This window comes from Falco cherrug, chromosome 3 (genome assembly GCF_023634085.1).
Source record: "Falco cherrug isolate bFalChe1 chromosome 3, bFalChe1.pri, whole genome shotgun sequence".
NCBI classification, from domain to species: Eukaryota; Metazoa; Chordata; class Aves; order Falconiformes; family Falconidae; genus Falco; species Falco cherrug.
This window is the reverse complement of record NC_073699.1, coordinates 116,147,376-116,159,728: the sequence shown is the minus strand read 5'-3', so window position 1 is coordinate 116,159,728 and position 12,353 is coordinate 116,147,376. Positions and strand designations below refer to the sequence as shown.

Below are 12,353 nucleotides of genomic sequence, written 5' to 3'. Positions count from 1 at the left end.
TCACTTCAGACATACCATGTGGGAGTACTGAGTATCAAGTACTCCGGTCTGATAACCACAGCTTTCCCTGTTTAATATGCACTTAGCACTTGAACAGCAGCAATAGAAAAGTAACACCTTTTTTACTAGATTCTGCTAGTCTGGGTTCAGAGTGATCACTGCTCACTTGAGTAACTTCAAAAAAACCCCACCAAAATACCACATTGTCAGCTGGAACATTAAAAATACAGGTGAAAATACTACACCAGATCTGGTAATTATTTAAAACAAAGCACAATTCTCAACCAGATTATCCTTCTTTTTTTTTTTTTTCCCCTAACCAAGCAGGACTGCCCTTCTACCTGGAGCTGGAGAGCTAACAAAACAGCAGGAGAGGGATTTGTATCGGATCTGTTATCAACAATACTGTTAAATCACTTCCAACTGCAAAATCTTTAAGTATCAGTTATGAAACGGTTTCAGATTCTAACTTGTCTGCCAGCCAGGCAATTAACATCATTAATTGAACAAAATTCAGCCAGAATAATTGATTTATACTTAATCACAGAACCTGAAACCTTTCAAGGTGTATCTTTGACAGTCGTGCTGAGGATCCCTGCGTCGGGCTGCGGGTGTGGGAGGCACGTTATCACTCACACAGTTCTCAGGAATCACTAAAAACACTCAAGTGGTTAATATTAAAGTGGTCAATACTGGAGTGGTTGCCATAAAAACAAGAGCACAAACAATAACTTGCTCAGACAAGAGCACACTAAAAGGACATTTAGGAATAAACCACTTTTCCTCAATTAAAAGTTTGTGAAATCAGGGAGAGCAGTGGGCTGCTTTTCTTTTTCTCTTCAACACTCGAATTTCCTGCAATTGGACAAGAAGAATTTGAGTTCTTCATTTTAATGTGTTGGGATTGGGGTTTTTTTTTTAGGCTTTTGATAATCCTCCCATGATAATTTAAACTACCTACCAGGCAATGTAAAGCTTCTCAGTGCGACTATTGAATCAGCTCTTGGTAGACACTTTATCCCCTTGAAGTATCCAGGATGATTTATTCTTACGGGACATGTAGACAAAGTGACATTTTCCTATCTCCTGCTATCTAAACACAAGATTGCAATTACTCCGAAACAACTAGCATCAGAATGTGGTGTGCTATCGGCTTTTCAATAGCGGCTGTTTATTAGCTTTCCCCAGGACCTGCCTTTTTTATTGAGGGGAAAAAAAAAAAAAAGGATCTGGAAACAATCCATTCTCAGCCAAAGTTTTTAGAAGGAGTTGTTTTTAATTTGCTGACTTGCTCCCAAGAAAGCTGTCTGTGTGTAAATTCACAGATCTGCTGATGAGTAATTGATGAGCTTTTGTGTTTTAATATTTTGATGGTAAAAGGGAAGTGGCGCAAGGCTGACAGAATAAATACATATATTTACAAGACATTCTGTACCTATTGGAGTACAGAGACCAAAATAATAAAAGTGCAACAAAGAAAGCAACTAATTAAAAGATATTAAAAGGGAGCTGACGCCTAAACCACAAAACAGATCATCTTTAATTGACCGGTGCTGGAGAAGTGTAAAGCTGAGAGACATTTCGCTCTTAGTCCTCAAGAGCTGGAGGCTGCTCTTTCCAGTAGACCCTGAACTACATAATTTAGAGCTAAAACTGATGAACGAGACAGCAACTTCAAAGAGATCAGGAGGCCAAGGCCAACCTTCACCCTCAATTTACATTTGGATTTTAGGTTTGTAAATGAAGGCACGCGGAGATTTAGGAATGGTGTTAAGGAAGTGGAAGCATATGAAAAGTGCTGGGCATCTAGAATCAGGAAATTTCTATGGAAATTCTTGGTTGCTAACAGGATTTACGGGTATCTACTTGCTATAATGGATCTTTCTCTTCCACATAATTTCATTACATGTTGCCTGCTTTTCCTGAGTAGTCCCATCATCCCTCGAAACTCGTGGATTCAGCAGAGGAAGGGGGTCTTGTGTGTGTGTGTGTGTGTCAAACAGAGAGGAGGAAGACCTCCACGTTTAAAGGGTGGTAAACTGGGAACCAGCAGAGTTGGAGAGATGAGCTTGTGAAAGGGAACAGGCTGGAGATGGCAGAGGAAATAGGGTGTTTGACTGTTAAGCAGAATCACTAAAGCCCATATCTAATGAACCATACGGTATTTACTGATGCTGTGTGTCCTTGCTTGCGTATCATGGGCATTTATCGGCGGACTTGCCTTCTCCTCACGTTTTTTCAACTTCATTATTTTCGCGGCTTGCACACACAATGCATTTTTACTCATGTCTCGTTAAATACTCTAAGTGCTAAGCGCAGACCCCACAGCCCCCTCAGCCTGGAGGTGCCCTTTAGCCGAGCGGGGCTGAGCTGCAGCCCCTTTCCCAGCCTGTTCGTCGGAGGTGAGGGGCAGAGGGGCGCGTTACACCCCAGGAAAAGGTGAACCTTTTGTTCGGAGCAAGAAAAGGGCGAGCCGGCGCCGTTCGCTCCGTTTCTTCCCTCAGGAAGAGCCGTGTGAATGTCGCCTCCCGCGGGGAGCGCGGCGGGGGCGGCCCAGGGGTCCCTGCCGGGTCCGCGGCCCCTTCCCCGGGCGGCTGAAGCGGCGCCCCCGCTCCGCGCCCGCCATCGCACCGCCTTGCCAGCGCCGCGGCAGGCAGAGGGCAGCAAAGGGAGGGTTTTTACTTTTTTACTTTTTTTTTTTTTTTTTTGTTCTCAGCCCTTTGCAATTGGAGCTTTCCAGCCCGATTGTGCTAAATGCTTATGTACCAGTGTTTCCATTTACAAACTCGACCTCCCTTCCCCCCGGGCGCTCAGCCGCTCTCCCATCAGCCGGCACCGCGGGCCCGCAGCCCCCCGGGGGGCACTGCCGCCCCCAGCCCCGTCGCGGCGGGGAAGGCCGCTGCCCCCGCACCCCCCCCCCCCCCCCCCAAAGCTGCCTGCCTCCCTCCCAGCGCCCTCCCTGCTAAGCCGGCATGAAGGCTGTCCGCCCCCCGCCACCTTCCCCCGCTCCCACCCCTCGCCGGCGTGCTGAGGGGCGCTCCCCGCGTTATGAGGAGGGAAAAGGGCGGCCTGCCGCCCCCTCCGGCCTGGACGGCGGTTACGAGGGAGTTTATCCCTCACTTCTCTGCTTCATCAGCACAGGAAAAGGGGGTGAGGGGATCGATTTGCGGGGTGTCAGCGGGCTCGGGGGCTGTCCGGGCTGCGCGTCCCCGGTGCGGCGGTGGGGAAGTGGCTGTCGCCCCCCCCCGCTCACGGCCTGGGACTCTTTCTCTCCCGCCCCCCCCCTTTCGCTCCTAAGCGGGAGTTTCCAGGAAGCGCTGAGAAGAGCCGCAGCACCGCGCAGCCTCTCGCACAGCTAGCTCCTTCCGCCCGAGACCGTGGCAGGAACGCCAAGTAGTCCCAACGGCCTCTCCTGCCTCACGCGGTAAAAGGCACCGTCCCGTTCTCCCTTAGCTGGATACAGTTACAGAAACGAGAAGAGGAGTGTTTCTCCCCACTGCCCTCACCCCCCGGGCTCGGCCGGGATAAGTCAGGGGGAAGTGGGGGGGAGGGGAGGTGAAAAAAAAAAGCGCCGGCCTCGGCGGAGGGGTCCGGAGGCGCGGAGAAGTGAGGCGGTGCGGGCAGCTCTGCGCGAGGGAGGGGTGAGCGGGAAAACGCGGCGCGGAGCCGGGAACAGCGCCCCCTCCCCCGGCGGGGGGGCCGGTGCGGCGTGTCGCTGAGGGGGCGGCCGGCAGCCCGCCGCCTCCACTGCTCCCCTCGCCGCCGCCAGCGGCAGAGTTCGGGGAAACTTTCCCCCTGGGTTAAGGTTGAGGGTCTGGGGTCGTGCCTCAGCCCTCCCCCGCCGCCTCACACGACGCGGCGTCCTCCTGGCAGGTGAGCGCCCTCGGAGCAGTTTCCACAGGGGCCCTGGAGCTGCGCCTTCCCCCCGCCCCGCCGCCCGTGGTCGGTTTTCCACCCCCGTCCCGGGGGGCCCGCGTTCCTGTCAGCACACCTGGGCCCTGCTCCGGCCCTCGCCCGCCGGGGGGGCGGCCGCCCTGCGCCTCACAGATAAGGCGCTGGGCTCACCCCACCCCGCCGATGGCCTCTGCCGCCCCACGGGCAACTTCGTGGCTCTTCTTTTTTCCCCTCATCTCTGGGTCTGCAGAGCTCTGCACTGCCACGTTTAGGGAAGTTTGCCCCTGATCCCGTCCCCGTCCCGTGTGTCCCCCCTCCCCCCCCCCCCCCGCCCCCGGCTGTTTGACTTCGCACAGGACCCCACAAATCCTAAAGCTGCCCCTAGACGAGAGCTTCACATCCTCGCGTTAACCCTGCAGGGAGAACAGGGCAAGAAACTGTGATCTAAGGCCTTACACCCCGCACCCCTCCCGATCCCCTCCCCCTATCCCAGTTACACAGGCTTCGTGTCCTCCTATTAACCCTGTGGAGAGAGGACAAAAGCTAAACTATGATCCTGCTCTGCTTCCCCCATCCCATTCCCAGCTACACGAGCTTCACATCCTCCTGTTAACGCTGAAAGGAAAGAACAAGAGCTGCTGCTGATTGTAAGGCCTTGCTCTGCTTCTCCCCACCCCCTCTACCAGCCCCATCCCCCACTGCAGCTCCCATAGACTTGTATCCCTCCCATTAACGCTGAAAGGGGAGGACAGGAGCTCTGATGGGTTTTTCTCAGGCTTACTCTGTTTTCTCTCCCCCCTACCAACCAATACCAGCTCCACAGCCCTGCATAAGTGCAAAGCATGCATCTGGTCTGCTAGCACATCGAGTGAATGCCCCCTTTCCTCTGAGCTCCACAGCCCTGCAAGAAAAAAAACCACCCAAACCACAACCGATTCCCCTCGTTTTGCTTATTCATTATAATGGGTTGGAAATGTGCTTTTTAAAATGTGTGAGCTCTTGTTTTAGAAGCATCTGTGCTTTAAGAATAAGGTTTTGTCTTCTGTCATCTTGAACATAGCTCTTCATCATAAGTGCTCCATTTTCGTCCTTAAAGTTCTATTTTATTACCTCTTCTGGATCAGTGAAGGTCGGTTTAACCCTTTATATATGAAACTCAGCAGTCACTTCAGGAAAAGGTTGCCTTTTTCTTTACTAATTCATGGTTATAATAATATTTTATTGAGTAAGGGTTTTTTTCCAGACCAGTCCTGATGCATGCTGAAAGAAGTGTGTGCTTCAGCACTGATTAAAGTCATGTATGAGTTAATGAGAAGCTTGCAGAGTATGTGAAGCAAGAGAAAATCTTTAACCAGCTCTGCTGTTCCTTCTACATACCACAAACTTGTAAGCTGTAACCAGAAGGTGGATTGAATATGTGTGAAATGCTGCAGTAGGAGACTCTTGTAATTGCATCGCAGGTGGATGCTCACTCAATTAATGTATTATCATTTTCAAAATACCTCAAAGTTGAGTGGGTTTGGGGTTTTTTTTAAGTGTTTTCAGACTTCATATTTCACTTGGATGAAAGATGCTACAAGCCTACAAAGTAGTATTTTCTGGATTTATTTATTTTAAACAATCTCTTTCTTTCCCTATGCTAACTGCTTCCAGGATTAATTGATTGGTAACAGATAAGAGACTCTCAGGTGCTGGAGGAACATTAGCAGTGGTGTCAACATTCTAGTTATGGGACTTCTAATTTAAGAAACATATTGTCATAAGGAGTAAGATCAAGGCTGAATCCTGCTTCCATTTAGGCCCAAATATAAAATACATTGTGGAAGGAGTCCCCAGCGAACACTGAGAGTAATTAAGTAAAAATAAAACCTTTCCCTTCAGCCCCCTCCTTCCCCTTTTAACATAAGCAAGTAAGTGCAACACTGTTTCCAGTCCACCATTTCCATTATGTGTCCTGATATTTCTTAATTTTATATTGCATCTTAAATCCTCAAGTGACTTAAAATTTCTGTGATTTGGGGGTATTTCTAGAGCATACTTTTAAAGAAGCAATCTCACTGTGTCCCAAAAGGAGCTATTGAGTAGTCATTCCTGTAAAACGGACTGAACTTCTTACAGTTTTGCCTTTCCAAACACCCAATTTTTTTTTCTGTAATTTTCATACCTAATTGTTGAATGCCTTTTTCTTTACATTAAGTAAATATTTATTAGTACCAGTTGGATTTTTTCCCCTCTTTTTAAAAGAACAGAGCCTTGTCCCCGAGACAATCACTTCATACTGTATTGAGGAGATGACATAAAAAAAGGAATGAAGGAGAGTTCTCTTGTGTTGGGAACGTCAATGCCATTTTTGGAAAACAATACTATAGGAAATGGAAATGAAAAATATGTTTTATGCTGGTGGGAACTTGTAATGAGGCTAAGAGAGGATTTGATGTCTCAGAAAAGCAATCATTACAAGGGAAAAAGCGGGACTTTATCATCCATTTGTAAAAGTTCTCTGGCTGAATATCCTTTTGGGGAGCTGAAATTTGGCTCAAGTCTGTTTATGAACATCTGTTGAATGGAATTTTAAAAAGGCACAGATTATAATCTCAGTTTCTGTTGACTGCTTAAGATGATAAAATAAAACAATAAATGTATCTGCAAGTATGGGTTTTGTTGGTTTTTTTTTTAATAATGAGCTTCATGAATGTTCAGTAGTCTATACTACTGTTTACCTTGTCGTATATGTGTTTTCCATACATTTTTCTCTTTGGCATATAAAATATAGCCTCTACCCCTTTCTGCAGCTGTTTAATTCCATTTGAATACTTTCCTAGTAAGCTTTCAAGTTTGTTGGTTTTTTGGGTTTTTTTCTTTCTTAAGAGGAGACGCTTGGATTTTGGTGTGTCTGATATTTTTTGCACAAAGAATACAGCAATATATTTGAGGGGAAATTTTGAGAACTGTTGGGTATTCCCAGAACTGTGGCCGTTTGCTTAGATTCACATCCTGCCCACCTGTCTTCTGCTAGGTTGCTGTAAATGCAATCACTTTGTGTCCACTGTCTCTGGATAGTACTACTTCAGCATCTATTTCTGCAGTGTTTGTGACCTCCTGTTATTCAGGGAGGTCTTCACTGTAATTTTCCCTCCTATTATTTTGCCTCTTTTGCAGCCTGATGTTTTTGCTGTTGTTTTATATTCCAAGCAAGGATCCTGTGAATGCTTCAGCTCAAAATTTAGGTCATCTCTGATAGAAGGAGGAAGACCTAAAAAGTAAAAATAAGATTTCGATGTGCCTTTAAAAGTGACAACTCTTTTGGAAAAAATGTACAAACTCGTCTGTATTTTGTGGCTGTACGGGCTGGGGAGAATGGAGGGTGCCTTTTTTGATTCCAGAATGAAAGCTAAGTATCTTCATGTGCGTGTGGTTTCCTTCCCATATGCTTTCCTGGTCTTTTTCATTTTCACACCTGCTTTGAGCTTTAATCACTCAAATTATTCATAGACTTGCCCTGGAAAAAGAAGAGAGTGACCTCTTCCCATCTGGAGTAGATGGATTTACCATCAATAATTGTAAATGGACTTGGATGACTTAATAATGGTTTTTACGCTTAAAAATTTTAATTCTGTGATTTCATTGCATTTTAAGAATTCTGCGCATGGTCTTTTCCATAATGATAAGTTGAAGTTATACCATAGCTATTTATTTCTTGCAAATTATCTCTTAGCATTGGCCTCCCATCTACAAAGTGCTGATGATCCCCCACGAACAGCTGAGTCATCAAAGAACATCCATCGCTCACAGGACCAGGCCTGTAAGTTGCAGTTTTTTCTGTAATTATATAGAGTGTTGTTGATGACAGAGAACCTCAAGACAATTTATGAAATCAACAGCCGCGAAAGTAACGCAGGGCCTGTTGGGGGTTATGCATTCACATTGATTACGATTTAGCAGTCCCTCAGCCCGAGGGTATCCAAGGGGACATGGAGCCAACTGCTTCTCAAGGCGTGTGTGTTGCTGTAAGCAACAAGCTGGAATTGATAGATATCTGTTGCTATTGCCAGCAACTCTTGCTTCTCTGTTACTTTAGTGGCTTCATTTAAATTATTAAGAAACTTGTGAATCTGTTGTGTTTGTTTCCTGCTCTTCCTAGCAGCTATCTGCAGTTTTACATGTATTAAATGTGCTTAGCTTCATCTGGCCTAGATGTGTAATAAATACCTTAGTAAATGCGGTTAAGTCCAGTTTCCTCTATTAACTCAGAAGAGATTTGTTTCTTATCTGAATTGTTCCTCCATTCAGAAGGAGAGGAGGCTTGCATAGCTGGAGTTCACCTCATAAATCACCTAGACAAATTGAACTTGCGGCAGAAGAAGATACAAAATGAGAATAGTTGTGATTTAGACTCAGTGAACTTTGTGGTGTTCTGCTATGGAAAGACACTTGGCATGAGACAGAGTGAGCCACCTGTCACCAAGTGCATCTTCATGATGGAGGGACACCACGAGGCTGACTTCTGTGGGCTCAGCAATCGTGCAGTGTATTTAGATAGTTGTCCCATATTTCTTCAATGTTGTCCTTTGCATACGGCGCTGCCATTTTCTCTCTGTTACGCTTTTTCTGATGCTCAGAACGCAATGATATTTTTCACGAGCTGGAGACAGGTTGCTGGGCAGTTTGCTGTCATCTCGGCACACACTCTCTCGGTTCACAGAACAAGGTATGTTACTTCCTGGTGCTGATGCCGTAGTCTGTGCAGCTGCATGGAAGGGCCACTTCAGAAATCAGCAGCTCTTCAGCTTCCCAGGTTTTATTAACTGAGTTTAACCTTTGGTGATTAGTAAACAGATGTGTTAACTGTGTTAAGACAGTCAGTGGCCCAGCCGTTCCTCTTTGCAGTTCCCGAGACTTGTCAACCAAACTCTGCACCCTTGCCATCTCCATATCAGTATCCCTCTCTGCAGTTTCTGGCTTTTCTGTTGGAGACAGAGATGTGTAAAGATATCTTTAAGATGGCAGTATTTTTGGTGCAAAGAAGGAAAGAAAATGCTCTTTGACTTCCGAATGCCGGTGCTAGGTGCTTTTGTAACACCAGGTCACTAGCTTCTCCTTCCCCTTACTTCTCGTATTTGGTAGAATATTCATTGGGTTTAATTCTGACAGCTTCATAAATTAGGGGTAAATTCCGCGGGCCTGTCACTGGCCAGAAGAAATCCTCCACAAAAAGAGGAAGCAACTGTGGGTTGTTTTTTTTTCTAATTTCTAACAACTATTTGAAATATAAATGTTTAGAATAGTTACCATTTTCCAACTATTCCTTCAACTGAACAGCAGTCGTCGACTAAGCCCCACTTCTCAAGTGTGCCTCCCTTTGCCCTTAAATACCCTCTACATCAAAGCAGTATTTGGTGGCTTCCATTTGACAGTATCGGTCTGTTATTGATAACTTCTTTATCAAAAGATTAGAAGGACCTTCTTGGTCTTCACCAGACTCTGCTATGATATGCAGATACGTCATAATTTGCTCACTCATTTTTCAGGCTTTATCGGACAGGACTACCAGTCTGTGCAGCCACAGCAATTCATGTGACTTGGAGTGCAGGTTCTGTCTCTTCCTAACCTTCCTAACCCCATCGTAATGCTGCGGCTGTTTAGGATGATTAGAACTCTTCTGATTAGTTACCAAGCTGCTCTTTGTTTGATCTTCTGCCTAATTTAAACAATTCATCTTGTCTTTGTTCAATACAAGGTTATTTTCTACTATTAGCTCCTTTATAATGTCTTCATTACTTATTGATTACAGTTCTGAAATAGTTTGGGGTTGAGAGAGTTCTTTTTGATTCAAAGAGTGTTTGATGAATATATTTGTTGGCACCTGCAATGCTGTCCTTGTTTCCTCCCCTCCTTCCATATTTACCTTAAGGACCCTTCACAACAGTCTCGACTCCCCTCGTTACGATGGGTCTTTCCTTCTGCTAGATTAGAGCTTCCTCTTGGTGTTTTGTCATTTCTGAGTAAGGAAAGTCTGGTATCTTTCAGCTCAGTTGTTGCTTCATCTCCTCAGCTCTCCCAGGGGTCTTGCACACACTTTCAGTTCTGCCTTACGTTTTTGATTTTGTGAGGTTTCCTACTATTTACATCTCTTCACATATATCCTCTTCATACCATCTGCTACCTTCTGTTTTGCTCATCTCTGAAATGTAGTAACCATGTTTCATGCAATGTCGTTCTACATTATTTTCTTTAAGTTTAATTAAAAGATTCTGAAAGAACAAAGCAAATTAGAATTCACCCTTTCTGTGTAGACACTTTAATTGATAAGGGAACACTTAATAAAGACCTTCAAATGCCTTGACACAAATGAATTTGTAACCAAAATGTTGTACATTGTTTATCCTAAAGGTATATTATCAAGTCAACTAGGAGAGTTTTATTACTGACAAAAGTTAAGGGTATTAATGAAGAATGCTGTCTTCTCTAGAAACTCTTTTTCTTTGGAATTCAGCAGTTCTGCCAAGTAGTATTTACTTTCAAGTGAGTGTGTGGCTGTGTCTTGTTAGGTAAAAGCTGCAGTACTAAAACTGTTTCACTGAACTTAGCTTCTGACCTATCTTCTGAGGCCGTCTCTACAAAGGGATGATACATCAGTCTAGTCTGTTTGATCTAATTACAGCTATTTAACGATATGGAGCACAAGTACACTCACCCCACTTTGTTATGCTGATTTAAGGTATTTTCAGTGTTAATCGGGAGCACTGTTCTCTGGTTCTCTCTTGTATTAACTTACCTCTCAGAATATTCTGGGCAGGTATCCCATGGAGTGGTGTTCTGCTGCTCAGCTGCGTGGTTTTTTTCAGAGCGTGTTGACAGGGAATTCTCAGGAATTTGAGGATTCTGTGGGTCAACGTGACAAATTACAATTCCTTTTCTCATGGCATCCATTGATTTTTGCTGACACAATTTCTTTTTCAAAATGCTGCAAGGTTGCATGAAGAAGAAATGGGTAAATCCATTACAATGCATATTCCTGTGAGGTTGCACAGGTGGAAAGATTTAGTTCTGTGGCTTCAGAGAACTTTTGCTACTTGGTAACAGAAGAAATGCACAAAGAGAAACCAACCTGCTACTTCTACACAGGATTTTATCTGGAGCGGTTTACCCAGTGGTGTACTGTTTCTGGGTGCAGTCAGCTAGTGGTGACTGATAGCACTGGGTACTGGTGCAGAACTGGGATGGCCAGTAGCGGCAGCCAAACATCAGGATGACAAAATTGCATTCCTAGAAACCTGTGCAGATCTTGGCTGCACAGGCAGGATACAAACTAAAGACATCCCTTAACGTGCAGAAGCCCGTTGCTGTCTGCGGAAAAGCGTTATTTCTGATTCCTTCCAACTGAAAACTAGCCAGTTTTATGTCAGGGTTATTGTCACAGGATTTTTTTTTTTTACTGTATATATCTGGAGAAGGTGTTGATCTTCTATGTCATAAAGCTTGGCAACACATAAGAAATTACCTAGAGTTTTTCCCCAGGTACAGTCCCTGAATCAAATAGGGGTTATGGGGGTTCAAGGAATACACATGGTCTGTCAAGCCAGGAGAAAGAATTTATGAACACAGAGAACAACTTCTTAATGGTTGTACAGTGGCCTTGCTCATCAGTGTAGGTGATTTACCATTGAATGGATGTAGAATGGTATTACAAAACTTGTTAAGAACAAACTCATTCGAAACATGAGCTTGCCCTGTTTTGTGCAACCTCCGTAAGAGGCAGCGAAAAGTGGGTAGAAGCAAGGAATGGAAAGACAGTTTCAATGTTACGGACATCCAGTGAAAAAGCCTCTGCAAAAAAGCCATTTTTTTACATAAAAGTGTATCAAAGTAGTTTGACTTAGCAAAATAAAATTAATAAAACAAGGAACATTTAATCTGAAATGCCTTGTAAACTTTAAATTCAGAGTGCGTATGTATTTGCATAAGCGATGCACTTAACGCGCTCCTGCATCTCTTCTGGAGCTGGCAGTTGCAAGAACGTCCTCCAACTTACTGAAAGGGTAGCCTGAGACAGTGACCCAGAATGGCGTGTTCTTCATTTAAAAGTCCACTTTTCTAATTGAAATAATCCTTTCTCAGCAGTGTTCTTCTTCCTGTTATTTGCTGTAATAATAAATATAGCTGTCATAGGGACATCAGGAGGTCCTTAGATCCCATCACAACTCTGAGACGAGAGAGAGATGCTTATCTGTATCCCATACAGATGTTTGTGTATCCTGTGCTTAAAAAAAAAAATCTGAAATGAAGGGCATTCTACAACTTCCCATACTAGTGTTTTCATTGTTTAAATGTCACTTTTGTTACTTTGCCAAATCTTACTGTGAATTAAGTCTATTACCTGTTCTACTTTCAGTGGACATGAACATTTGGTTGCTGACCTTTACTGAAACAAAATAGACTGTTGGTATTTTGTCCCCTCT

At 44.6% G+C, this 12,353-nt stretch overlaps 1 protein-coding gene and 1 long non-coding RNA gene across 5 annotated transcripts in view; one reads left to right on the top strand and one right to left on the bottom strand.

Annotated features, from left to right (window-relative positions):
• The first annotated feature begins 3,619 nt into the window (after positions 1-3,619).
• ARID1A (AT-rich interaction domain 1A) overlaps positions 3,620-12,353 on the top strand; it is an 83,337-nt gene continuing 74,603 nt past the window's right edge. Inside the window, exons 1-2 of one of the 3 annotated variants that reach the window (XM_055703750.1) lie at positions 3,620-3,873; positions 7,610-7,696. The gene's annotated coding sequence lies outside the window, so the exon portion shown is untranslated. Of the gene's footprint in view, positions 3,874-4,230; positions 7,697-12,353 lie in introns of those variants that run through there. The other 2 variants (XM_055703752.1, XM_055703751.1) reach the window with 2 other exon arrangements.
• LOC114017473 (uncharacterized) lies at positions 7,481-10,996 on the bottom strand. Of its 2 annotated transcripts, none has more exons than XR_003562542.1 (2): positions 10,670-10,996; positions 7,481-10,145 (listed from the first exon to the last, which is right to left on the bottom strand). It is a non-coding gene; the product is annotated as an uncharacterized LOC114017473 (long non-coding RNA). The 2 variants fall into 2 exon arrangements; XR_003562543.1 differs by having other exon boundaries at positions 7,481-10,075.